Here is a 27,945-nt window from a genome sequence, read left to right as displayed (position 1 = left end):
CAACAATACTGGCAAAGTTATGGAGTGCACCAAAAGTAATCATACTGTCAACAGATTCCCCCACAGGAGCTATTGAGGACTGCAGCTCCTCCAGAGCTACCACGGCCCTCTTATCTGTTTTACTGAAACGTTTTCTTCTTGCCTTTTTTGGAGGATTTGTACAGAACAACTCAGAAGGTGGTGGTTTTAATTAATCTATCATTCTAATTAACTTTTCACATACATGTAAGATCCTTTTATTATTGTACATGACCTGTTTTCAATTTTTACTTATTTGCATTCGAGTCTTATTTGAAATTTACAATTACAGCCGAAAAGCAGTATAATAATTTCTCTTGATTTATACTAGTGCTGCCTTTGAAAAAAAAATAAAAATCTCTATCCATTCCCAGAAAGTAATACTGCATATCAGCGGACCTTGTCACATAAGCTGACGATTCTCAGTTAGCCTGACATTTTTATCAATTTAGTCGACAGTCTCAGGTTCTCCGGCCTGCAGCACCACGAATCTCAACTGAATGAAGCTGAACAGCAAGAGCAAAAAGCACAAAAAAAAAAGACCAATTCATTCAAACTAGTAAAACAGTAAAAAATCTCAGTTCTCAATAATTTCACAGGCCAGTGGGGTAACAACTTTAATCAAAAATCTTTTGTGTAATAGCAGCTGCAACCCCCACTGATCTCTCACCTGTCTGGTTGAAAGGAACCCAGATTAATTATTTAATTTCTCCATTTCCCACTACAAGAACGCCCCGTCACCTATTCATGATGGTTTCATCCCATACCCAGGCTAACATATGCTGGCTGCCAGTAAGAGTTGAGGAGAGGAATTCAAGTATTGCTTTTTCTTCTCTTCATAGCAAGCACAGCTCCCGGTTTCGACAGACTTACCCTGACAGCAGAAGATTGATTGCTGCAGAGATTGAGTCTGAAAGTCTGTTTTCACATTGGACAAGGCACTCAAGATTAGCTTTCAAAATGATGTGCAGATGCCTCCAGATTTGGCAGGAGAAAACTTAAACAGAAACCAGACTAATTTTTGTTCTTTTTCCTTTTCCCTCAAACATAAAACATAAATTTTGCATGAACTCTGCCGGTTTGAGTCTTTGTTTAGTAAATGCAAACCTACAGATAAACTCAGAGGTGTTTTTTGGCTGTCAGGAATTAGAGAATTCTTAAAGATCATTTTTTGTGTTTGAAATTGTTTTTGGAGGAGAGGAAGTACTAGTAGTAAGAAGAGGTATTAGGGCATAAGAAATGCAGATGGGAAGGAAATAAGGAAATGGAGAAAGTAGGACACTAGAAGACATAATAGGGAATGTAGGACAATAGGAAAGAAAAAAAGGAAATAAAGAATGAAGGACACAAGGAAAGTAGATGGAAAATGAAGGTATGGGTGGTGCCATGCCATATATGTCCAGAGAGGAGCAATGCAACACTCTTTTTTGTCAAAAAGGAACAAGAAAAAGTGTTGTCCTTTGCCAATCCTGCAAACTGAAAATCTGAAATCTGAATCTGAAAATACACAATGCTTGTGTAGAGGGGTAAAAAAAACAAGTTAAAGGTAAAACAATAATTAGGAAAATAGACACCCCAACATAATTTTTCATTTTGTATATTTAGTTTCTTGTTGTAATTAGTTCCTTAGAGTTATTTCAGTTAGTCCGTGCAATTCCACACACAACCGCTAGAGGTGCTGCCGTGTTGGTGGCACAGAGAAGATTGAGCACACAAGAAGAATAAATCTGGTTGAATGTGAAGGAAGCTCAACGTGTGCGTGCGTGTGTGCGTGCGTGCGTGTGTGTGTCATCTTTCTCGTACCACAGCATCACACGTTGAGGGAAGATCATTGAGCCATCCGAGCTTCCAGGGTAACACTTGTTTTGCTAGCTCTGCAAGCGTGAAAAAGACAGACACTCTAATTCTAGAGGGAAATTTTTAAAGTTCTGTAAGCTCCTCTATCTGCAACAGTGAAGTAGCAAACATGGCAGACAAGATAAGCTCATTGTTAGCTATTTAAATATTAACAACTTGATGTTAGCCATTCCACTGCGAGTTCCTCCATCGAGATGTTTCCCCCAGTGTGAACTCTGCACCAACTCACATACATTGATTTTTAAAGAAATTAGTTGCTAATTTTGCTAATGCTATAGGACCCATCTGTCAGCAGATGGTCCCAGACTGAAGTTGCAAATTAGAGCAGAAACTAGTTGGAAACTGTTGTAGCCTACCCGTGCTGATCCCCAAAGAAAGTATGATGCAAAAGTAGCAACACCTACATTGCATTTTTGTTTTCTTTTATTAGAAAGAATCCTGAGCCTTTGAAAATGTTGCTGTTGTGGTTTTGAAAATAGTTTTAAGTATTTTTCTTTGTATTGGTATGGAATTTGAAATGTTTGTGTCATGACAACCATCCTCATATTTATAAAAAAGTTGTTGTAATTATTTCATGTAACTTTCTAACTTTCCTAGAAAGCGAATTTGGAGATTTTCTAAAACCTGAGCATGAACACTAACATAAATTACTCTTATCTATAATAAATGGTTTGAGTTGCACCTTTTGATATGAGATACTATAATAAATTACCTTTTTCTATTTGATTCTAATTCACTGAAATGCAGCTGAGGGAAACAGATCAAACACTGAGATTAATAGTAGCACCACAGTGAAGAAAAAAAATATAATTAATGAGGATCTAAAAAGGAAATTAAATTGAAGTCAATGCAATTATAGAGGTGAGTTCTGATCAATAACCTTGACGAACAGCTTCTGGAAAGCACTGTATCGTCACTTATGTGTTGTGCAGTCTTTTTTTTTTTCTTGTTTAGTTTATATTTATTAGGTCGTATACACAACAGCACACCAGACTAAATTCCAGATTCAAAGTAAGCAATCAAGTTGTTTTTGCATGAATTTGCCACAGATTAGCACCTTGGCTGTTATTTATATTCACAAGGAGATTAGAAACGCTGACCTTATAACCCTCTGGAAATTATCATTAAATTAGTTAATGAGAAGTTGTGTTCAAATTTACATTCAAGTGTAGTAGTCTGGTGCAATTAGCTGCAAGATAAAATTTTGAAGCGGGAATAATTAACATTTATTTTTAGTATTCCAAAATTATTCACTGTGACCTCTTTTTTTTTTTTTTTTTTTTTTTTAGGAAGAAAATCTTAACTTAATTGAGTGACTCAAGAACAAATATCCTGTTTTTTTCTTAACCCCATTATATAAAGTAATGAGTTTTCTCTCACACGTAGCTCCATTATTTAGTTATTTTTTTTGGTAATCAAATTTAAATAAAGATTAATATATCACCCATTAGAACAGAACACAACACCATGGGTTTATTTTTAACTGTTCAGCTGCAGCTGTCACCGTCTTCGCTGGATTCTGGTGCTTTCTTCTTCTAAAGGAACCCTGTGGAGTTCTGTGCAAACAAAATGGTTTTATTTACATTCAGTATCTCACAGCAGAAAGCCTCTTGTGCATCATTAAGGCTGAAAGAGAGTACAATTCCGACTGCCTTTTTTCCAAGCATACATAACATTTAATAGATTTGTGCCGCATAGTGTATACATTGTTATAGTTTGTGTTCCTTATCTATTGTTCTGTTACTCATGAGCAAGAACAGCAATAAACATCACACCACATTACCAAATATTGCTCCGCTGGACCTTATTGAACCAATAGATCCTTCAGAGGATAAGACCGCTGCAGTTTTCCTTTCCGCTACCCCAGGAGTGACATTTTATGTTTCAGAAGAATGTCCTTACAAATTTATATGTGCGCACACTTGGCACAGACATTTCAGCGTCCTTCATGTGGAAAATTACTTTATTGAACCTCTATCTGTTCATCTACTACCACTGTAATGTAAAAAAAAAAAAAAAGAAAGGGAAAGAAAACACATTTGGCATGAATGGAACAATTTAACATTATTTTTTTCAATTACTGCCAATAACTCTGGGTTGTCTCTCTGTTTATCTTCCCAAAGAAAGTACACATAAGTCAGGGATTCTGTGTTTAGCTGTGTCTTTCTTGGATAAAACTGTTGACTATTGAGCTTTGTGGACTTCCTTCTCACATAAAAGTACTTTGTGTCGTGTATGCCTCCTGGACAATAACATTAACACCTAACCTGGAATCTGCATTTCTTCACCACAAAAAACACTGAAACAGATACACCTGAGTATCTGTTTCAGTGTTTAGACATGTTTCTTTTCTACACAAAGTCATTAATAATATTTTTTATTAGTTTTGTGGACTTTTAACTTGGTGAAACTTTGTATTTCCCCATCATAGAAAGTATCCCTAGCACAGTGTGAGTGTTTTTCTTCTGTATCTCCATCCTGTCTTTTCAACAACCACTGTGTAAATCATGAGAAATCTGCCATGTATAGGAAAATAAGGGCTTAAAAGACCAATTTTAAAGTTGAAAGACTAATTTAATTATCAATACAAGATATTACTAAATGTTAAGATACAACTTTTGTACTTTATCCAACTTCTCTGCCCAGTTTACTTTAGTAATCCTTCCAGTCTGAGTCACTTGTGGAGAATTAGTCTTGTTCAACATAATGATAAATAATAGAAAAATAAAAGTGCATATTGAAAAGTGGTAGAGCAGATCTTTCTTAGAATACTCATTGCGCAGTAAAGATTTTATAAGGAATGAAGCCAAAAGGAGAGATCAGAATAGATGAGTGTGATGAAAGATTTATTCACCGTCAGTTCCAGGAATGGATGAGTCTCTGTCTCTTGTTCTGCATAAGAATCCAGACAAGCGTCAGTTGAATTTCGCTGCAAACAGAGTTGTTTGCAGAATGAGAGGTAGACAGATACACAATGAGAGAAGGTTTCAGAAACAGGATCAACAAGGACTTTTTCCTGTAGCAAGGAAAAAGAATTAGCAAATACAACGATCTGGCAAAAAAAAAAAAAAAGCACAAATAACCTGGAGAAGATGTTCAACTTAGAGAAGAGCACTGGGAGTGTCAGGTAGACTGTTAGGGATCTGGAGGCCTAGACTGCAGATCCAACGAGGAGGAAAGACCAAGGACACCCATAAGGGGCAAAGAATGAGAAGGAAAAAACAAATCTAGTAACAAAAAAACTGGATAAACAGTTTTATACCTAGAAGACTGAAAATAAATTATTCTTTTCACTTGCCAGCATGTGTAAAGGAGAGTTTTTCCACTAAAGCAGTTCCGGTGCTGAGCCAGCTTTGGTGCCATAGTTGGTTCTTAATTGGTACATCTACAAACAGATGACCTACAATCACCAGCTTTATATGTTCACACTGTTTCAAACAACAATGTTTTTTTCTTTTATAGCCGAAAACCGGTGATTTTTGGCAGATAAATGTTGCAACAGTTAAACACAGCATTTAACGAAGCATTAATTATCACTAGCTGATGATACTAGAAAACGGATTATGTTTTTGTTCCATCTCTCTTCTCTTTCTGCCCATTTTCTCTCAAATGATTGTGAATACATTCTACAATTGCTATAGAAAATCTGTTATAAAAAATGGCATCTATAGGTTCCAAACAAACATCAAGTAATGCGTGCATCGATCTGCTTAACCTCTGTGACTGGAGATATCAAAATAAACAGTGGGAGAATTGGGAACAGTGAGCTTGTGTGAGCTGGTTCGATATCTTATTATCGATCCATGTTTTTGCTGGTGTTTTGCCTTAAATTAGACGGATCAAAAAAGAATCTTGGCTCTTGCAGTGTTTTGATTGGTTGTTGTTCTCCACAAATCCTTTACAGCTCCGGAGGAAAAAGGTTCTTTCATCTGACCCACATCAAACAGAGAACATGTTTGTCAGAGGAGGAACCTGCACCTGTGGAAAAACAGAAACTGGAGCCGGACCACAAAGGATGCATCAGAACAGGCGAGTTCAGCACTGAAAATAAGTTTAAAGGAATCCCTGATGTGGATGGTGATCAAATAGGTTACTTCAGTACAGGATTGACATTAAATGGAGCAATTGTATTGCTAAATTCCACACAATGATTGTATTTAGTACTATTTTTAACAAAACTGTTGCAAACATGATCAATTACAGTATATTGTCTTGATAGATCCAACTTTTATCACAAAAATAAGTATTCCACCACCAAAAAAAACCAAAAACGGAAGTACAGTGGACTCCTCACTATTCACAGATTTTTTTTGTAGAGCATTTTTCAAAATACTAAAAAGAAAATGGAGCTTGGGATTTTGAAATACCTAGACTCAATTCTACTTGACATGCCATTGGCTGCCATTTGAAAAACAGCCAATCGAGGATCATAATTCATTTTTCTTGCCACTGACTGCTTTTTCCAACAAGAGTGGAAATAAGGAAAATCAGTCGGCGGAACCACTAAGGTGATTTCCACTATATTAATGCATTTTAAAGTATATTTGGTGGTAGAACAATTAAAATAGGCAGTAATTAACGTTTTTAGACGGAGTCCCAAGTATTCACAGATTGTAGCTATTCATCCACAGTTGTGATTCCTAAACTCTGCAAATACTGGGTTGTCCACTATATGGCCAATCACTAACAATTTGGTGGAAATGTTGCATATTTTCTTTTAAAAAGCACTTAAATAGCGATCTAAAGTAGACTAAAGTAGAATTTAATGCACTTTCAGAAGACTGAAAACCATAGAAAGATCCATATTAGTGTTGAAATAATTATAATTTTACACACATAATAATTCTCATGTGTGACTGCAAGACCAACCTGGTTCTGAAGCCCATTACCAGCCTGTCGTCTCCATTCCTCCAAACGACACCAGAATCCGACCCTGATGATGTGTTAAGTCTCTGACTGCATGGGCCCTAAGTCTGCTTTGAGGTGCACAAGGTTTTGCATGACCTTCTGACAAACCTTTGGGACCAACCTTATTCCTCTAAACTTTCTGGATGTCTCATAGCTTCTTCCATGTGTAGCAGTGGAGATGACGAAGCAGCTAAAAAGGCCAGTAGCAGGATGTCATTTCGGTATTTCATGCTTGTACCATCTTTGTCCGATGGAATTCTCAGCGAAAGCTGTTTTCTTTTTGTATTCTTCTGCATTAAATGTGTCATAATTTCTGATTCGATATGAAAGAAGGGTTCACATGTGTGGAAAATATAATAGCTGTGCAATGTGTAATTAACGTTACTTGGTACAAAAACGTGCATTTTTCTAAGAGAGGCATATAAATGGAGAGTAAGTCTGAGAAAAGGCTGCACTATTTTGACAGAGAGAAGCTGTACTGGTGCAAGATTTTTTTTTCAACAAATGGTCAGCGCTGACATTGAAACGCCAACCTTTCATGAGAGCAGAGGCTGAGAGATTTATAAAAGGCAACTATTTAAATGCACATACTGCACCTGCTGAAACAGGAGGATTAACTGCCTCAAGGCAGGAAGAAGCAACGGTTGAAAACGTGCTCTGTCTACAATTAAAGTTTAAATATTAATTGATGTATGCTGTCTCAGTTTATAAAAAAATATATACCTAACTTACTTTAAAAGAGATTTTTATTCTGCCAGCATAGTTTTATTTATTGATCTATTATTTGTGCTTTTCAGTTGTTTTTTATTCACTTGTTCAATCATTTAATTACTACTTAGTTCAGTCATTCCTTCAGTCAATCAGTCATTTGGTTATTTATTTATGAACGACATTTATTCAATTTGACTTATTCAACTGTGTGTTAATCCATTCCTTCAATTGTATGTATTTTTATTTATTTTTTTTATTCATTTTTCAAATCAGTTATTTAGTTATTTAATAATTTTACGTTGTTCCCAGTTTTGCCATTTTGTTTATTTTTCATTCATATTTGTGATTTAATTTCTTATTCATCAATTCGTTCATTCGTTTAATCTATGTATTTATTAGTTGAGTAATTTATTTATCAAAACAATCATTTATTCAAGTCTTTAATTTATTCATTCAGTCAATATTTTCCTTATTTCTTGATTTAATAGTTTATTCACTGTGTTCTTAGGTCTTTACAATGTAATGTAAAAATTCTTAAATATCTTATTTTCTCTGACGATCTGATGTGTCGAAGACTAAAACTGAGTTTCCTTCCAGCATTAATGACTGTTGAACTTGAACGTCTCATTTGAGCCGATTCGCTTTGTGGCGCATCCTTCAAATTGGACCGTTGCTGTTTCTTTCTTTTTTCCGCCGGATCCCGTTCCCTTCTGAGAGTCTTCTCTGAGCAATGATCCACAAAATTCCAGTGCACAGAGAGATGAGAGAGCGAGAGAATAAAAACAGAAAGTTAGGCTGGGCTGGGTGAGGTGGTGGGGGGGCGCAGCAGAGTGTGACATAGCGGTGCATTTCAGCTCGGCTGACTCCCATCCTGTGCGTGTGACCGTGGAGGATCTGAAAAACCTCTGCTTCGCCCCACAGCAACAGAAAGAACAGGAAGGTTCTTGGGGAGACTAAATTTAGACCCAATGTGCTGTACCATCAATCCCGATTACTCTAACTGCAGAGTTGCATTTGTAGTTAGAAGAATATGGCTAAGTGTGGAAACCATGTTACATAAGTGTTATTTTGTGCTTGCTGCTCCTACATGTTTGGGAAATGAAGGAACTTTTAGGATTCTCTGATGTACTGTACTTCTCATCTTCACTAACCTGGCCTTTATCCATATTACATGAGTTAATTTGAGGTTTGCAGCAGCACATAGTTACATCTGTGCTTTTTATACTGAACAGAGCTGACACTAAGTGCACAGTAACATAGTGTTTATAACTGAGAAATGATTGTTTTCTCAGGCTTCTCTTGTTTTGTTGTGATTAATGTGCAGTTATTCTCTTGATAAACATGTTTTATTTTAAAATAATTCATATTCAGTGTTGCAAAAAAGTATTTCTTCTGTTGTTTGTTCTTTTGTCACCCTGAAGCGTCTCAGTCAGAGATAACTAGCAAATAGAACAGGCAGGTTTAATTTATTCTATCTCTTTCCAAACTGACCTACCTGTATATGAAAGACTAACTCCCCCAAAACCTAAAAAGCAGTTTTTTTTTCAAACACTTTGTTGAGATTGTGAAGAGTTTGACTAGTTTCACAGAAAAAAAAAATAAGGTGGGAAAGAATAAGAGTCCTTGATGGATGCAGTCTGTGAAGGAAGGTGTCTGATTTACTTCAACTTTTTTGTCATTTTAACAGGCCGTCAAGCTTGTTTTGACCACATATTTCACTTGTGTTTAATACTGCCGCTGTCATTTCTCAAGATGCTGATTAAAAAAAGATGCTTCGAGAATTTCATAAAACCATTGGCAATCAGCGTGTAAAGTTGTTCTGACACAATATAGAAGTCTGCAGCATCTGTGTGATGCAGACTTCTGTAACATGGATCAGAATCTCTTGATGAAAGTTTCTGACGTCTTGTTAAAGAGCTTTCACACTCCGTGATATCCGCGGGTAAACTGTTACTCTGAGCAGTAATTCTCCAAAGAAAATATCAGGGAAGGCTAAAATATGTCCAGAAAAATAATTTTAGATGGCATAGTATCTCTCAAATGTATCTAATTTCTATGAGAAAATAAAACAGAAGCCTACAGTCTAGCAGCAGAATGACTTCAGCACCAGTACCATTTCAGCAGAAAAGCCCTGGGAGGCTGCAGGCTGCACCAGCTGCCATCAGCTGAGTGGCAAGAACCCATTTGAACAGGTCACCAGTCACAGCAAACAGAAAGACACCCAGCCATGCATGCACACATTCACTATTACTGTTCATTTAACATCAGAAACACAGCAAACGTCCATGTTTTCAGAGTGTGGGAGGAAGAATCAGACAAGCATAAGGAAACCACACAAACTGAAGGACATTAAATTCTTGCGCTGCAACATTTCAGGCCTTAGTGAGATTGGATTAAGAGCTATTTGATATTGTGTATCCATCTGAAAAACTTGATCAATCTTTAAAGGCCCTATTTTATTTTTGCACTAAGCTAACAATCTCACTGTCTTTGCAATTTACAACAGTGACAATGCATTCATGGTCTGCAATTTGCTGCTAACTCACATTACACCTAGAGCAGTGCACTCTTTTAAGGCTTTGTCTTGTCAATTTACTCACATGTTTCGTCTAACAAGAGCTGTACCTAATAACTGTGAAGCCTCTTAAGATAAGGATTTCTTACTTGCTTTGACATGTGCACACATGCAGATGCACACATAATCTGATTTATAATGACTGCATGTTTCTTTAGGAGCTGTTTTACTTTTTTTTTATTACACTGACTTGTGTCTCTGGCTGACATTTTCGTTTTCATCACCTCATCTATTATGAATGAAAAGCACCATAAATAACAAATGTCTGACAGGCATCTGAACACTGTAGTTTTCTTTATGCCATGTATTTAACAGCCTTTCTGAGCTTGTGCTGACTCTGCCAACATGCTTTTTAATTTATTTAGTTTATGCTGTATTTGTAACAAGCTTATATATCCCTGTCTCATTTCAAACGTTATGTTAAACAGCTGGTAATTTCTGCACTACAGTTTATTCCACCAAAGTCTCAATGTACTGGTTGCAGTGACTTGTAAAGACTAAACTCAAGAAAATAGTCAAAACGAGGTGGACATGTCATCTTAAAATATTTCCATCCATCCAAAACCGAAAGCAAGGCTTGTGGAATGCGTCTTTAACTGCGAGACGACCAAATAAAATGCAATGAAATTTCCTGCAAAGAAGTTACCTAATTATCAAATATTGTACATCTCGGTATAAATCCAGCTGTTCTGTGAAAACTTCAGACGTTTGTTGGAGGCCACTGGTGAACAACCATCATCATGTAGAGCAAAGAGCAGAGCAGAGCAGGCAGGTCAGAGATACAGTTGAGGAGAAACTTAAAGAATAATATCTGGTGCTATGAATATGTCATGTGGCACTGTTGACAGTATGCTCTGAAATTGGAAAGACTAATGCACAACTCCAGACTTTCGAGTTTAGCAGGCTATTCACCTACACTGATTGCAAAAATTAGAGACCTACGGTGACGCTGGAAGAGCTGCAGAAACCCATAGCTCAGGTGGAGGAATCTATTGTTAGGCAAGATAAGGCAGGTTTATTTGCATTGTGCCATTCTTAGACAAACTGCTTATTTCTTATAAACTTGAGTTCAACCACTCACTTACCAGTTATGCTTTAAAATGACCCAGTCAAAGTGCAGACCTAAACAATACCGAGAATCTGTAGAAAGACCTGAAAATGTATGTTTAACATTGAGACATTTTCCTTTAAAGCGTTGCCAAAATAATAATTTTGTGAATATAATAGCAGAGTTCATAATATTTAAGTATCACAGCAACCAAAACAAAGCCTAATCTTCACCTCTTTGACTTTGAACATTCCTTGACTCTTCTTATATAGTGCAGTCTAAGTTTTCCTTGAACTGACACAAGGTCTCTCTGTGGGCATTATACACATCAAACAGCTCCCATGTTAATAACACAGTAAATGCCATCTGCATTAACAAAAAAAATTGTGATGGATTTTTCTTGTCAAACATGCATGTATTCTGTTCCAGCATAATAAAATATTTATTCAAATGCCATGTTTCTGAAATAGTGCAATAGTTAACGCTTCACTTAGTAGGAGGGGGAAACTCGGTATTGATTAATATTCCTTGTTTTATTTGCATGCCGACTACCGCGTCTTGACTTGTGCAGATGCAATTCCTCTGGATCCTTCGAGCTGATGGTCCCATGATTCATCATTGAAATAAATGCATCAGTATTACAAAGTTGTTTTTAGGGGAGACATTTCGAACATGAATATATTACCAAACACACACAATGTCAGTTTTGTTTGCACTCTGGTTGTCAAATTAGCTGTCTGCCACATCCTTCACACAAAATGCGCTCTCAGTTGTGAGAGCATCCTTTATCCACAGCTTCATGGAAATTTATAATTGGAATCCAGCTGGGACATCTATTCTTTCAGCTGAGATGGGTTGTCCCCCTGTTCCTGGTGGCGCAGAGATGTGAATGCGTATGGGGTCACTGACAGAGAGGATGGATTCCTTTCGTCCAGATCAGGGTTGTTTCTTTCTGGAAGGAGGCTCCAAGTGGGCAAACGGGTCCAAACAATTACTCAGATTATGTTGTTTGGCTGTAGACCTGCTGGAGCATAATCTACTAAACACATTCTTGCCTTGTTCCTTGTCTGGTTGAACGGATCATCTAAGTCCATGCTTGGCCTCCTACAGACAGCTACAAAGAAAAACTCCCGTACAAGAAAAATCTAATTTAGTTCTTCCACAACACAAAACTAAATGTTTTTTTAATAACAAGTGAACTGAAATAATAATGATTTTAAAAGTTTGAGACCATAAAATGTAACTAATTATCCTAAGTGTGTCATTAAAAGGCAACTGGACTTCTTCCCTTGTTTCCTGAAGACGTTTCGCCTCTCATTCAAAAGTTTTTTTCAGTTCTGATCAAGGCTGGACATAAGCTGAGAATATACTGAATTATGGAACTTTTTTTTTTTTAAATTTGTCTTATTTTCCCTTTATTTACAAACATCCTAGCTTCTTCTTATTATTGTCGATATATAATACAATAAATAGAACACACTAATATGTTCAGTAAGGTCTTTATGAGATAGTTGTGACATGTGACTTATTTGCTGTACAGCCTATTTATTTTAATGTTTGGGACATTGATGCTTGACCATCCAAAAATATCCCTAAAGATGCAGAATGCATGGCTGCTTCTAGACAGTCATGCAGTGAAATAGGTAATTTCTTCAATTTAAAAGCATTTTACCAGAATAACACCAGTGATGTATTTTTGAGTGACAAATATTTATTTCATGTTATGTGTTTGGGCCTTTCTCCTGACCTTTGTGCAATCAGATCGTTATTCTAATAACTATGACTTCAGTCTTTACGTAGGTCATGGATCCAAATAAATAAATGCCAAAATAATTCTACTAAAATAGCTGAACTTTCTCTAAGTTTAATCAGTTTGCCTAGACCCTGAACTTTAGGAGTGTACAGAACCATGCAACCAGATTATTGCCCATTTTTTGTTTTTATATTTTCTCCTCTTAACAGATTTGTTTGTTTTTTAGTTGAAGAAATCAAGATTAATGTCACATGAAAGGTGGGAAGAAGTTTAAAGGGATTTATCTTGGTATCTCATTGTTTACATTGATCTTGGATCTTAGTCATGTTTTTTTTTCTTTTTTTTTACTTAGCAGCTAAATAATTATCAATGTAAGTCAACTAGTTTCCAGGTTTGCTAAAGTTGACAACAGGGGTTTTCACCTCTCTGCAGTCCATTGGTTTCTCCCGGTTCGGGTGGTCAAGGGAATTTTGAGTTTTGTCATCAACTGTCATTGTTATCCTGCGCTCCAAATTTATCTGACATTCAGCATTGTGGGAGAGCCACCTCATGTCAGACTGATATTGTCATAAATAATGGAACCAAGATGGGCCCATATAACCCAGGGATAGCCAGCCACCCAGGAGTGATGAAAGGAACCTGTAGAGCCCAAGGACACTCATCTAATGGTCCAGCATTGCCAGTGGTACTGTCACATATCTCAATCAAACCACACAGCCGCCGCTGCTGCCTACACGTACAGAGTCTGGGGAGAAAATATCCTGTCGTGTACATTTGAGAGAGATGAAGATCAAATGCCGGACCACCACAGATGTCTGGGCTCTAATATCCTCCACCTCATGGTGGAAAACTTTAAAGGTGTGTGTCAAAGAAGAAAAAAAGAACTCATGATTAAAGTCCTAGCACAGAAGACACTGGTCAGTGTTCACTAAAGGAGTGCTGGGTCCTTGAGAGGGAATCCTGCTCTGTGATCATTAGAGGATCCGTGTGCCGAGTCCAGATGGAGCTGTCACAGCGAGGCATGCCTACATGCGTCCTCTGTGTCTGTGGGATCCGTTGCTCTGGGCTAAATGGAGGGGGATGGAAAACCAACATAACCTCGCGTTGAAGGTTTTCCCACTCTGAAGGAATGAGCGTCTTATTGCAGCAAACACTGACCTTCTGAAGTCGCAGACAGAAAGTACTTATGCATACAGCCCCAGCCGAGTGCCGTTCCCCATCAGAGGAACATCTCTGTTGCTGCTGGCTGTGTAATAATGGCCTCCCAAGCCAGACGACTTGATCGCATTGTGAAACTCATCTGACTCATAGGATGTGATCAAACAAGTAACTGCTCTGACATTTTTTAAAGTATAGCTGTAATCTAATATCTACATGAGTAATAGATAACATAAACTGTATATGGTATGATGTCATATACTGCCATTCAGCGGGCATGATGGGATTTTTTTTTTTGCTCGAATGTCAGATACTATTATCGTCTGTTATGTTGTATCAGTTTTTCTTTCCGCAGAAGACTTTGCACCGTTGTAAAACAAGGCTGTGGAGCAAACTGCAGCATTAATATCACTGTAATCTGATATTAATGCCGTGACCTTATTCCTCCGACAGTTTGTAATTGTTTATAATAAAATAATACAAAGTCCCATCGTGTTCCCAAACGGCTAACTTTACAATGACCGCTTGTTGTTCTTTGTAGATTGTGACCTGAACTTCTTATCCTGTGTGCATTTATGAAGAGTTAACATGCCTCTATATATCATAATCTAATCATTCTTAAATACATTTCTGAGGTATTTATTTCATTGTGGTGGCAATATAGCAAACATAATTTTTTATTTGTATTTGATCTAAAGCAAAATAAGTTTGATCTGATTTAACTTCAGATAGTGAGAGAGAAAAAAGGTTTAGAAGTCTTTTTATTTGGTGCATGTAAACTATAAACTGTATGTAGAACTAAGAATTTCCTCAAAAACCTGCTGAACCAAGTAAATATATTTCCAAGAATATTTAAACATTCTCTAGAGAAATAAAAATGCCATTGACACATTAATGATGCAAAAAATAGAAAACCAATGAATAAAATTGACCAATAAAGACTTGCTTGGAAAAAATAAATAAATCTGATGGTTGTTTTTTTTATGTGTGTGTCTGGGTTTAAAATGTTTAATGAATCACTGCAGGTACTGTAGTTATACATATTATATAGTGCGGAACTTTGTGGACCTTTTTCTCAATTAAAACTAAAAACACAGCAAAAAATGTAATGTAAGGGTTTGTGCTTGACCAGTTTAGTCTCGTGAAGCAGAGCAGTAAATCGTTGCTAAATCATGCTGCATGTTATGATAATGTGTCTGTTTAGCTTGTCATCGCATGCCTTGTACCGAGCAGGAATCTCACCTTCACCTGGAATGTTATCCTTGCCGTCACCATTTAGCATCTCAATTTAATATATAATTGACAACCGAAAAAGCCCAAGAAAGAAAAACAAGATTTTTCCAAAAATAACAAGTTATTTTCTTGGAATGTCATGACACACCCAGGCCTCATTGCTGACTGCTGTGTAAAAGCATCACTTTCTAAATGAACCATTTTCCAAAGCAAGGAGAAATGTGCTGGAAGGAGAAAGTTCTCTGCAACTGCTGAAAGTGCAAAAGTAAGAAGTAGGATGAAACAAAGTTGTTCAATAGAAGATGAGGAAATGATTGAAATGTGTCAGACCAGGAGGTAGCTTTGAGTTGTGTAAATAAAGTTGGGGGGGGGGGATCCCTTAGTCCAAAAAAAAAAAAAACATCACGGCTTGTCCAAGTTATTTCACACATCAAAATTTGAAGCTGGAGATGAATGATTTTCTCTGACAGAATTTTATATGCATGAATATTAAACCAACAATATGATGAAACACTGAGTTATCTGTGCAATGAGGAGATAATTAAATCAGGTACAGTGTGATCTCCTATAACAAAGAATTCTCCTCTCTGACAGAAACTCCTGAAGGAGAGCATCATGCATCAGGCTGCGAGATAACACTCGATGAGAAATCATTATCACATCAGGTTTCTGAACACCAGCATTAGAAGGGGCCTAGTCAAAGCTTCATTCTGAATCCCAATGAAACGATCCAAGGCAGCACGAGCAGGAAGGTGAATGCGAGAAAACTTTCAAATGTTGCATCGTTTTGGTTTTGGAGCCTGACTGTAACTAATTATCTATAATAATCACTAAACGTTAGCAGTTATGCTTTAAAAATGGACCAGAATTGACTGAGAACTCGTCTAATTTGTCTTAGAAATCTGTGACTTTAAACAATGTAAGAACATTGGCATCAATTTAATACAATGGGGCTCTGATTTGTGAATAAACACCTTTTATTCTTCAGTATCACTGTGATTTAAAACAAGTGTCGTTTTTTTTTTTATTACTAAAGTTATCATTTTTTGTGTATATAAGTTGCCTGAAGATCTGACAGTTTAGCACAATGAAAAGATAAATAAAAGAACTCAGGAAAGCCTTTTGTTTCACAGCAGCACATTCACTGGGCCCTGTTGAGACAGTCTGGTGTTTTTACCCACTTAATGAGCAGTTCTCTGAAAAAATGTTGTTTTTTTCTGCAAAGCAGAATTTCCACTTTGATGACAAAAGTGTAATGTTTATTTCATGACAACACAACATGCTTTACAGAATAACTATTGCAGATCAATCCGCTTTGTTCATGTGAAGCTGATTAAAACAGAACTGCAAGCGGTGCATCTTTTGTAGATACAGAAAGTGGCAAAACTATAATATCTCATTGTTATATTAATGTCAACTGTGATAACTGAAATTTTAATGGGGAACAAGACACTTTGTGGCATGTTGCTACTGTTCCTACAAACATACGTCTACATGAAGGATAACGAAGGAGCAATGTGATGAGAAATGCAATGCTGCTTAACCATGAACATTGATTTTCAGCTAGAAATAGACCAGTATACTATAATATGTTTGCTCACACTTATTATAATGTCTTAGGCCAATTAGCTTTGCATGTCTAGTCAAATTTCATTGCAAAAAAAAAAAAAAGATGAATAATGGAGCTTCTATTTTAAGAGAGATTAAATTATGGATATAAAATCTTGTGATAATTTGTCAAGATTCTGGGTTGTTTTCGGACTTTTCTGGGTTTGCAGTTTTGTTCATTTGTCATTCTGTGTTTCTTTGTCTCTTATTACTTGATGAGATCAGCCATATTATTTTACTTTATGTTTATTATTTATTTATTGTCCTTACTTTTTGATTCATTTGGATTTGATTACCCAGTTTGTGTCTTCTCTTTTTTTCTCTGACACACTCTCTCTTTCTCTCTCTCTCTCTCTCTCTCTCTCTCTCTCTCTCTCTCTCTCTCTCTTTTTCTCTCTCTTGTCCTCAGTCTGTCTTCTGTTCTCTCCCCTCACACCTGCAAGCTGTTAGCTAATCCGCCCCGGTGTATTGTTGCAGCTTCACTCTCTCAGTATTTATACACCTCTCCTCCTCTCACTCCTTTCTACTGTCATACCGCTCAACTCCATGTACCTGGTTCTTGCTCCCTGTGATCTCCCAGTTTGTAAGTTCTTGTTTATTGACTTTTTCATTAAATCCTCACTACCTACCTTTCACCTCAGTCTGCTCTGCATTTGGGTCCAACACCGTAAACGTGACATATTAAGCTTTTCTAGTTCCCATACAACCCAGTTTTGAGATGATTTTCAAAAATTTTAAAGGAGTAATGGGTTTCTGATTCCATGAAAAAACTAAGTAAATAAAAAAAAGGTGAATTTTAATTGTTCAGCTTTTGAGTGGATGCAACAAAGGGAATATCACCAAATAAGCTCTTAACTCCAAACACATGGGAGATAAACCTCCAAAATATCAACACTCCACATGATTTGAATTAATTTAAAACCTCAAAATATTTTGTTCACTAATTCCCTCTTCCGCCACAGGCAGCTGTAAATTAGTACAGTAGATTAGCTTAAACTATGACTGGGTTACTGTGAAATGCTGAAAAAATACATAAATTCACAACAAAATTCCATCCAGTCGCTACTGAAAAATGTTAAAAATGCTACAATCCTACTTAGGCATTGACTGGGGGTGAATTTCTACTGTAGAAATGTGTTTTTCCCCAGTAGCTACTATTCTTTTTTCCAGGAGAAGACCCTTTTATTCAATATGTAACTTCACACTATAGAAAATTCAGACACAGAACATGGTCACCTCTTGCTAATGACCTCAGACAGTTACGTTTACTGGCCTATTCCTTAATTGTAAATGACAGCATAAGCACTGAAAGAAAACTCTAAATAAAGCTTATTTAACACAACCATATTAAAGAGAAGCATCCCTCTAATCATTTTCAGATATTTTTAAAATGACTGACATACTTATTTTTTTCTCTGTCTATTTAGAGCCTTCTTTGAATACCTTAAAAGCCTTGATGACATGAGGACTCCTCATTCAGCCAAAGTGGGATCTTGATTTCAAAATGTATAAATTGAACTCTGTAAAGAGACATTTTGAGGGAATCAATCTGCTGAAAACACAGCATTAAAATTTAACATTGAGTCCGCCGATAGTTCTTGGGATTTAAAATAGGACAAAGATAAGACGGTTCATCTCTATTTGTAAGACCAAAACAAGGTTTGTTAGCTGATCAACCTGTGAGTCAGTATATCAGAATAACAGCAGTATCTGTTAGCCCTCAAAAGAATTGTTTAACACGTAGATCACTTGGAAACTAAAATCTCTAGGATATGTAGCTTCTGCTCAGCCACCCATTGCAGATACATGAATTACTCCTTATCCTCTGCCTTAATTTTCTAAAGTTTATGAGCTTCTTTTTCAGAGATGCAGAAAAAGACCTCTGTTCGTTTTACCCATAGAGTCCCTGTGTGTATTTCAGTATTAAAAGTGATTCATAACATGAATGTTTTATGTGCAGAAAACTACGCTAAATGAGGTATGGCTGCCTCTTGTGGAGTTGGCATATTTCTTTTACTCCCTGCAAAGTTTTAAGTGACATATGATTGAGTGCAACCTTGACAGCTTAGCAGGGCACCGAAAACATGGTTTCCTATGTAAATAGCTCCGTTAGATCAGTATTTGCCTGTATAATTGAATAATATATTCCAATTAGATCCCTTTTACAATCTGCCAAATTGCAAGGTTGACTAACAGAGGGGTGGTATATGTTGTTCTCCTCTGTAGCTGACAACTGCTTCTTTTATGTGTAAGTAATTTTAATCTACAGTTTGTTTGGAGCAGAGCTTCACACAGGGATCACTCCTGGTGGAGGCAGTAATGAAACCATAAATCACAGCATCATTGGACGTCTTCCTTGCCTCTGATATTTCCCCAGACACTTTCAGTCCAGCCCTTTTGGCATGCTTACAGTGTTAAATAGATTGACCGTAGAAGATAAACTTAAATGGGACTTTCAGGGGCTTGTGACTCAGAGGGAAAAAAAGAAGGAGCGAGCTGTTAAAATCGGCGAGCATTTGATATAACTGGAAGCTTGAAGCAACAGAAGAGGTGCAGTTTAAGGATTTCCTCTGCATTGTGCAGCATGATGTGGGTGGAATGGTATTTAAATGTCAGTGAAATATCTTTTTATAGCAAAATGTATGAGCTGGCTTGGTGATGGAAGGAGTCAGGCCCATTGAAGGTTTCCACCTTGCGCTGGTTTTGTTGTGCATAAACAGGCTATGATGGGTGGCAGCAGCAGGTTGGACTTTTTGTGAAAATCAACCCACCCCCCACCTGGTAAAGGGCGCATTTTCTTCAGTTGTGTTGTAGCTTGCAGCTCGCTACAATTATATTTGTTTCCATGATCAAAATCACGACGTCTATGAAAAAAGCACAAGTTCAGAATGCAGCTGAAAGAAAGTGAAAGGTAATCATTTTTGACGTGCGTAATTCATAATGCATAATTCATGTATCACGGTATAATACGATTGTGTATATTATTGAAAAAAAAAATAGACAGCATTTGCAAATTTGACCACATGAATGTAAGCCATGCCTAATTTCCTTCTAAATCTCCCTTGGCAAGTTGATGTTAATAGTTTGCCAAGGGAAGCTGTCATATGTAGATGACAAAAAAACGCAACGCACAAAACAAAATCAATAAAACCAAAAGGAGGGGGGACACGGAACGTCACAGGATAGGTGATATTCAGAACAGCAGCATACCAGTCAAACTCTTTCATTCTATCAGCAGTTCGATTTCAGACAAAGTGGTTTTGGGCCCAAAATGTCTCTTTACCTAATTAATCAAGCACTCTCTCCCCCATGTGGCTCAGACGTTGAGAAAACGCTGAACTGGAGTTACTTATTGTTTATGAATGAAGCAAGAAAGTTTGGAGAGGGTTATTGATTAATTGTCAACTGGGTACACCAGTAGATGTTTTATATTGACAGAGTACATATAGAAATAAAAAGACATAGTTAAATGAAGTGTTTATCTTAAATGATTACTTATGAATAGTGGACTCATTGGTCTGGCTGTTCACTCCCTGTGTCAGCTATTTTCCCTTGCCATGTCACAAACTTTGATGTGTTAAATAATCTGCGCTGAAAAGCAACGGAGAAGTCGATTTATGCTTTATTTATGTTTCAGTGTTCTTAAGATATAAAGGTTTTATGGGTTTAAAATGTGACGGCATTCCCTCTAACTAGATGATAAGAAAAGACAGGCTGCTCTAGAGATGTCAGGAATTTGTGTTCGTGTAGTTAGGGGAGCATCACTCTACATGATTTCTCTTTCACCTGATTCTGCGAGCTTTGTGGTAATGACCATTTCATGATTGAGGGACACATTCAGCACCTGCCAGTCCAGTAATTAGTTTGGGCTGTGGCATGATGGAGGCCGTTTTTCACCCACAGGACAATGATTGCATAAGAGCTGGCAAAACAGGGCTGCGTGATTGCTTTCTTTTGTTGCCGCTTTAGAGGGTGAAATGGCTTTCCAGAGCATTGTGGGGGTTACCTGTCAGTTCCATTCTGGCATGTGCACCACCATGTGTCTTCATGCCTCGTGACAAATTAACAATACAGTATATTAGCTCAGACACAAGGTCATGGGTGGTGGTGGGGAGCGCTTCATTTACGACAGAGCAGGGAAATATTTCATGTTCTGTGTGAATGGGGTAGACAGTGCTGCGACTCTGAAACTCTTCAGCAGCAACATGTAACGATTCCCTGTCAAAGAAAAACCCAGGAGGCACAACTAAAACAAGCAGAACCAACTAGAGAATACACACTTCAGCCAAAGCTGAAAATAACAACGCTATATTTGTAGCTGTGCCACTGGTTGCTGCTTGTCTTGTGAGCTGCTGTGAATTCCCACCTAAATCCATCGATTGTCTGTGCTGCGTATTCGACAACGGGTTACGATGTGGACATGTCTGAGAGGAGTTTTCATGTGTGTGAAGGAATTATTAATAGACAAACTGACCTTTACGTGTTACATTTGTTTTATTTCTTTTTGTCAGACCATTTATTTCATTTTTTTTCGTGGCACTAACCTTAAAAGCACAAAATAACTAGTTTTTTTGGATAAAGGAGAAAGAGAAAGTTAACATTTTGAGCATGGTTTGGAAATTATTCAGAAACAAGTTAATACAAAGAGCACTGGTGGGACACATTCAGTGTATGTAACCTTGAGAAAGTGGGTTTTACTCAGGTTTGCAAAATCTGCTTATTTCTTCATAAAATATCTTGCTTCCTTTTCAGAGTTATGGGGGAGAGATTATGTAGTATGAACTTTTTTGAGCTTTATAACATCGTAAAAAGTTGTCCCCTTGTTCCCTGGAGTTTTGCTTTGATTCTTTCATGCAAATGTGACAAATAAATCCTTGAATTTCTCCTGACAGGCATCCAGGGTGCCTAAACATTTGCGCCTATTTCCACAAAACTTCTCCACAGAGCTGCAGTACTGTCCACTCCTCCCCTACGCCTCCCTGACTCGACTCCATCAGACTAGCGGCAGCAGCAGTTAGCAAACACTCTGTGGAATTGCCCATTGATACAAACTACTTCTCAGTCCAACTGGTCCTAAGAATGGTTATAGACGGCATAAAGGATAAGCATTGTTGTGACGACATGCTGAAGGTCTAGGAACAAGCAGGAGTTTTTTAAAGAGAATGTCCAAATTCAAGACGGCAAATTGTAAAGTCATATTTCCTTTATGTTACATTTGATACATACAACATGCTATAACAACTCAAACTAACACATTTACTTGATTTTGATGGCACAATACATATTGTGTTTAGAACTACACCTGCAGTCACAGAAGCCATTTAGGTTATGCCTATCAGCTTTGAACACCCTGACCATAAACATTTGAACCGCTCTTCTCTGCAAAATTGTTCTAGCTCCCTCAGATTGTATGTGGAACTTTAGTAAACAGCAATTTTCAATTTTGTCACAGATTGGGGGAAATGCCGTTTTGTAAGATGTTCAAATGTTTTGTTTCTGTTTCATGTTGCATTAAATCTGGGTTGCCCAAGTACAGTCCTTTGAGAGTTACTATCCTGAAACTTTTAGATGCACCCTTTCTCCTACACACCCAAATAAAACGAGTGTATTGTTTCCAGACCTCTGCAGAGCTGAATAACATGAGGGAATTCAGCCATTTCAGGACTGGATGCCCCTGAGTTAAAGCAGCTATATTTATATCCATCCATCCATTGTCTATTCCCTATTATTCTTTGCGCGTCCTTGTTGTGGGGGGTGTCTCAGGGCGAGAGGTGGGTCCACCGTGGACAGGTCAGTAGTTAATCACATGGCAACATAGTCCATCACAAGCAACCGCCAAGCAACAAATAACCAGAGGAAACATCTGAACGTCCTGCAGAAATGCCTGGAACATGGTTGGACATTTTCACTGTAGGGTGAAACTATAATATGTGCATTCTACTGTGCATATACTGAGAATACATTAAAAACACATTAGTACTATTAGGAAGATTTGTAAAGACAATTAGATGAACTGCATTTTATTTAAGGTCATTTTTAGGTTTTCTTTCGTTTTCTTTTTATAACTACTTTAACTGTTTTAATAAGAATACCAAACACATAGATGGAAAACACGCAAAAAAAACAATTCAAAATCTGGCCTACAATATAAACAGAAAAAAAATGCATGTGGTTATAATGTGAAAAACATGGAAAAAAGGGCTTGAATATGTTCATAAGTCAGCGTAACACAGTTGCATGTAGACTACTTGCATATTTATGATTTGTAACTTGTAATCACTTTGCATCACCACTAAATTTACGGATTCACTATATTTTTGTGTTGACTAGGATTACAAATACAGAAATAATCAGTTACCATAAAATAATACTTTTTCATGGAAGGTTTACGGTGGAAGTAAAAAAACAACAACAATATCTTAAATGATTGGTGTACAAAAAAGCTTAAAAGTTCATTATTTGGTATTATGTTTTATGCATGCGTCTCAAACAGTGTACCAACATTTTCATTTAAATTTGGTTTTTGTCACAGACCTTTACTGGAGAGGGTCCTGTAAACCAATCATGGATCTGGAGTATAAGGGAGACACTGCATTATAAATCATGAAATGAGATTTGAAGCAGATCCACTTTTGCACCAGAGCCACTGGAAGGGCTGTGGTGCACAGGATGATGCAGGAGGGGAAAAAAGGCAAGAGCGAGAGTGAGAGAGGCCATCTGACACCGTGAAGTGATGTGGAAGAAACAACTCCAGGTTTTGTGACCGCTGAGTGAGAACCGTTATGAAATGATGAGAGGCTTAGCCGTTTTTGAATATACCCTCTGTGTGTGCTTTGAATATGTGAGTGTGGAGGCTGTTTTGTCTGTACCTGAAGTATTATCCCCCCCGCCCCCCCAAACCCCCGAAAAATAAAAGATAGAAAAATCTTTTTCGCCCGTCAGAGAAAATAGGATGTGAAGTGGTCGGGTGGTGCACTTTGATCACACTTCATTGGTGTTCGATTTATGACCACTATCCTCTGACTTGCATGGTCAAGGCCAAACATTTTCAAGATGTTCTAGACAGACCGGTTAACCTTTCACCCTGGATGCAGAGCAGGCGTGTTCTGTTGGCAGACCTCTCCTTAGCCTCCCGGTGCCAATCAAGTGATTTAATCCAGTTGCAGAGGAAGGAAGTAGCCTTGGCTATCTTGCTCTAATCCTGGGAAATCCACATTCTTTTCCAAAGCTCCAGCATCAAGTGCTGTCAATTATAGCTTGAAAAAGCTTAAAGAAAAAGAGAAACCACTTTTAGTGCGTGCACAAAAGAGTAAAAAGTCTCCTGTGGATCTCTGAGAGCGGAACAAGTACATTTACCGTCAATGTGGCACAACAACAACTTAATTAAGTAAATTGGCCAACTAATTCTAATTTCAGCATGTTTACCAATGTAGAAGACGGGTTTTAATAGGTTTACCTTGTAAATTGTGATTAGAATGGAATTGAAAACGGTAAAGTAATCTTGCTGCCCCTCCTGCTCGCTCTATTTTGCTCTTCAATAGTTTTCACATCTCTTCAGCTCTTCTACATTTTGTCACATCACAGCCTCAATGAATAACAATGGAATTTTATGAGGCAGAATAAACCTTAGTTAATTGGGAAAATGATGCATGTTTTTTAAGTAAATTGCAAAAGGTGTCATGCATTTTTATTCAGTCACTTGGGAATGAATTAACCTTGAATATATTGACTTATTAGATGCTGCAACAACACAGGCTTCTAAGCGAAATATCTATTTTCTTTTCAGAGAAGTCATTTGTTTGCACACAAGTAATTGGAAAAAGCAGCAAATCAGAATAGAAATGTCACATAAACGCCCCCATTAGAGTATTCTGATTGGATTCAGCTCCAATGGCAGGAATTCACAATCTGAATGTGAGTGGTGGTTTATGCTAATTGATAATCTGATGCATTTAAACACAGATTTTCTGATAGTAGCCAACTGACCTGACGGATCATGTGTACGTCATGTCGGAGAGGCAAAACTGAATGAATTCATTTTGTGTCCATATAAACAATTATTTTATTAAATGTATTCATGAGGCTTTCACAGAACCGCTGATTTTATTCAGAAATTAAATTATACACCGGCAACTTATGAAGCCATTTTATTGCATTGTATTTTATTTAGGGATATCAGAGTAAAGGAGGAGTCATCATAATTATGTGCCAGTTTGTGGTTTTAATATGATAAAAATGTGAAAAAGTTGAAGAGATTTAAAGACGGTCGATGCAGAAAATGGTGTGGAATGTGGTTGATGGTGAATGTAGAGTCTCATTTGGTCTAACCACTGTGACAGGCTTCAGTGCTGCATTAGAGGGTTTGATACTGTGCAAATATGTAATCTTTGAAATCTAAATCTCCAGCTTTATTTGCACTACAAGTTTCGCATCTTTTATGTATTTTTAGAAGTAGGCTAACTCGAATCTCACACATGCCACATTCTTTAAATAATGTATGCGTTGAGCTTGATCTTCATCTGGGTCATTGAGGTCTTTAGAGTGTGATCGACTCAGCGTTGCAAATGACAAGGGCTCGTTTAACTATATCCGTCGCACGCTTTCCAACGTTATTGGAAGGAGAGAAGAAGTGTCACATTTTAATGGTGGAGCGGAAGCAGTGAGATTACCGTGTTGATAACTCTTTTGTATTTTGGCCTTTTCGGGGCTCAGGCTTGACAGCATTCTCGCCTCACTCTAGATGACGGCAGCTGGAAGCGAGTTGTTTCTTTCCACAGGAAAAACGGAAGAAAGGACAAATCAGAGCTGAATCGAGTAATGGTAAATTTAATAATTGAAAGCCCCCTGTCCAGTCCTGTATTTCATATTTATTGACAGCCTATTCATACAGACACCAGGTAGTGAGTTTGTGCCCCACAGTAACAGAGTGCTGATTATCTATAGGCAACAGCGCATTTGTTTGAAGCCAAACCGCTGCTTCGCTCTGAACCTGTCAGAACCTGATGCAAATGAACCAGTTTCTGGCTCACTGCACGCCACAAATTAATAACCACACACACCCTGCATTACAGCGCAATTAGATTGTCCATTATTTTGTAAACGCCAGCAGAATCGTTCCGTCCTCTCCAGCATATTGTCATGTGGCTGCATTTGCCTAACAAACGTGAGATCAAAGGCGCGTTTTTGAATCCTAATCAAATCTATTTGGAGTCCCTCGTCGGTGCAGGATGGCGGGCTGCGGTCTGCGGCTGGCACGGTTTGAGGCCCCGTCTGAATACCTGCAGCAGTAAATAGATGGGCGGGAAGGATGATTTGCATATAAAAAGGAGCAATGATAAAAGAAAATACTTAACCTGGAGTTTCTCACCATCCAACACTCTGGCACCTCCAGCAGAATGACAGAAGACTGCTTTTTATCAAAGGGGATCCCATTATAAGATAATTGTATTTATTCTGGTGGGAGAATGAAAGGGTAGGGGCAGACAAAGAACATGGTCTGCAGTGTTGTAGACCAGGATGAACAACTGTAAGAGACTGAAGAGCCCACTTACTTTAAATACAGACGAGCGGAGCGCGGACTGTGGTGTCGGTATGCATTTGTGAAGGGACCTGTGTTTTCTACAGAGGATGAGTGCTTTGAACATGTAGGAACCCTATGAGGTATAATTCATGTTGTGTCAATTACCAAGAAGCGCATATAACAAGACGAACAGAGGGACTCCCAAACCAGAACTCTTCAAACGGCGTGCGCTCACTTCTCCTCCCCGTTAACACTTCTCCTGTCAGTCATGCAGTTAGATCAATGCAGCAATACTCAGCAGACTGTGAGGTTTCTGTCCTGGTTTAGAAGATTTGTTTGTTGATCCTGAGAGGCTGAAGCACATAGAAACACAACTCTGGGTTTCTCTTAGTCATAAAATGTATTAAGAGGACTACAAGTCTGAGACCTTGCTAGCGGGGAAGGTAAATGAATAATCTGATCATATCTTTGCGTATTTCTAACTGTAATGTTGTAAACTAGAATGCTCTGTCAGCCACTTTTAAAGCCCATTTATGCTAAGTATTAAATACTCACTGCCTTCTATCCATCTCCTGTGTTCTTTTCATACATATTTTAGTTTGCCATTGTGGAGCTTTTGGATGCATATCCAAAGATAATAGCAATTTTTATTTATTTTTTCCCCCCATTGAAACTAAGAAAGAACAAGAGAAATGTTATTTTCCGTCCACATGCCACAAACTATTTAAATCTTGAAAAATGTGACAAATTTTTACAACTGATTAGCTCCGTTGAAATTCGGTAGCAGTTGTACAAAATGGTTTCAAACATGCAAATCCAATCCAGAATAAAACAGTGGACACTCACCTTTTCATGGTTCCATATTTGTGGATTCACCTAGTCAGATTTGTCTGTGAAACAGATCTTAAAATACTTTGCAGAAATTTTGCCTATTCACGGATTTGTTTGTAGGGCATATCTGGAAAAAGAAAATGCTGTTTGGGAAGCTGAAATACCTAGACCCATCAGAACTTGACAGGCTATTGGATGACACTTGCAAAGCAGCCCAATCCATGAGTGGCATTCATTTTCCTTGGACTTCATGGGCTGCACCTCAAAGAGTGGAGATCATGAAACCTGTGCTGTTTGCTTTGGGAATAGCAGGAAGATGATTCACACTGTGCATATTAATGCATATATGGTCTTTGAACTATTAAAACAGGACATTGCAAGTGTTTTTACAGGGCTCTCTCTTAGGCAGCAAATATAAAAATTAAAATTTTCATTAAATTATACATAAATTTAGGCAGCAATAGTTTCAAATGTATCAAACCTTGATTGTATTTCAGTTTAGTGACTCTTCAGTCAAGCAGCACAACCCAAATGCAAAGACTACAGATGAATAGCTGCAGGATTAACGAACCTTAAACTGAACTCTGAGCTAACGCAATAATTAGCAGAAAAATATAAATCAATTAGTACTGGCTGTTGTTCTAATGCCTGAATGCTGGTTGTTTATACCAGTCAAACCAGGCTAACTGAACTAAGCCACACAAGATATAAAGTGTCTAAAAGAA

The 27,945-nt window shown here is 37.6% G+C and overlaps 1 long non-coding RNA gene across 1 annotated transcript in view; it reads left to right on the top strand.

The window, feature by feature from the left end:
* The first annotated feature begins 6,454 nt into the window (after positions 1-6,454).
* The window catches only part of LOC103479762 (uncharacterized), an 80,894-nt gene continuing 59,403 nt past the window's right edge, over positions 6,455-27,945 (top strand). The window contains exon 1 of the long non-coding RNA XR_535975.3: positions 6,455-17,452. This is a non-coding gene — a long non-coding RNA (uncharacterized LOC103479762). The remainder of the gene's footprint in view (positions 17,453-27,945) is intronic.

This window comes from Poecilia reticulata, chromosome 17, assembly GCF_904066995.2.
Source record: "Poecilia reticulata chromosome 17, P_reticulata-male-v2, whole genome shotgun sequence".
NCBI lineage: Eukaryota > Metazoa > Chordata > Actinopteri > Cyprinodontiformes > Poeciliidae > Poecilia > Poecilia reticulata.
Note: the sequence above shows the minus strand (reverse complement) of the source record. Positions and strands in the feature narration are given on the sequence as shown.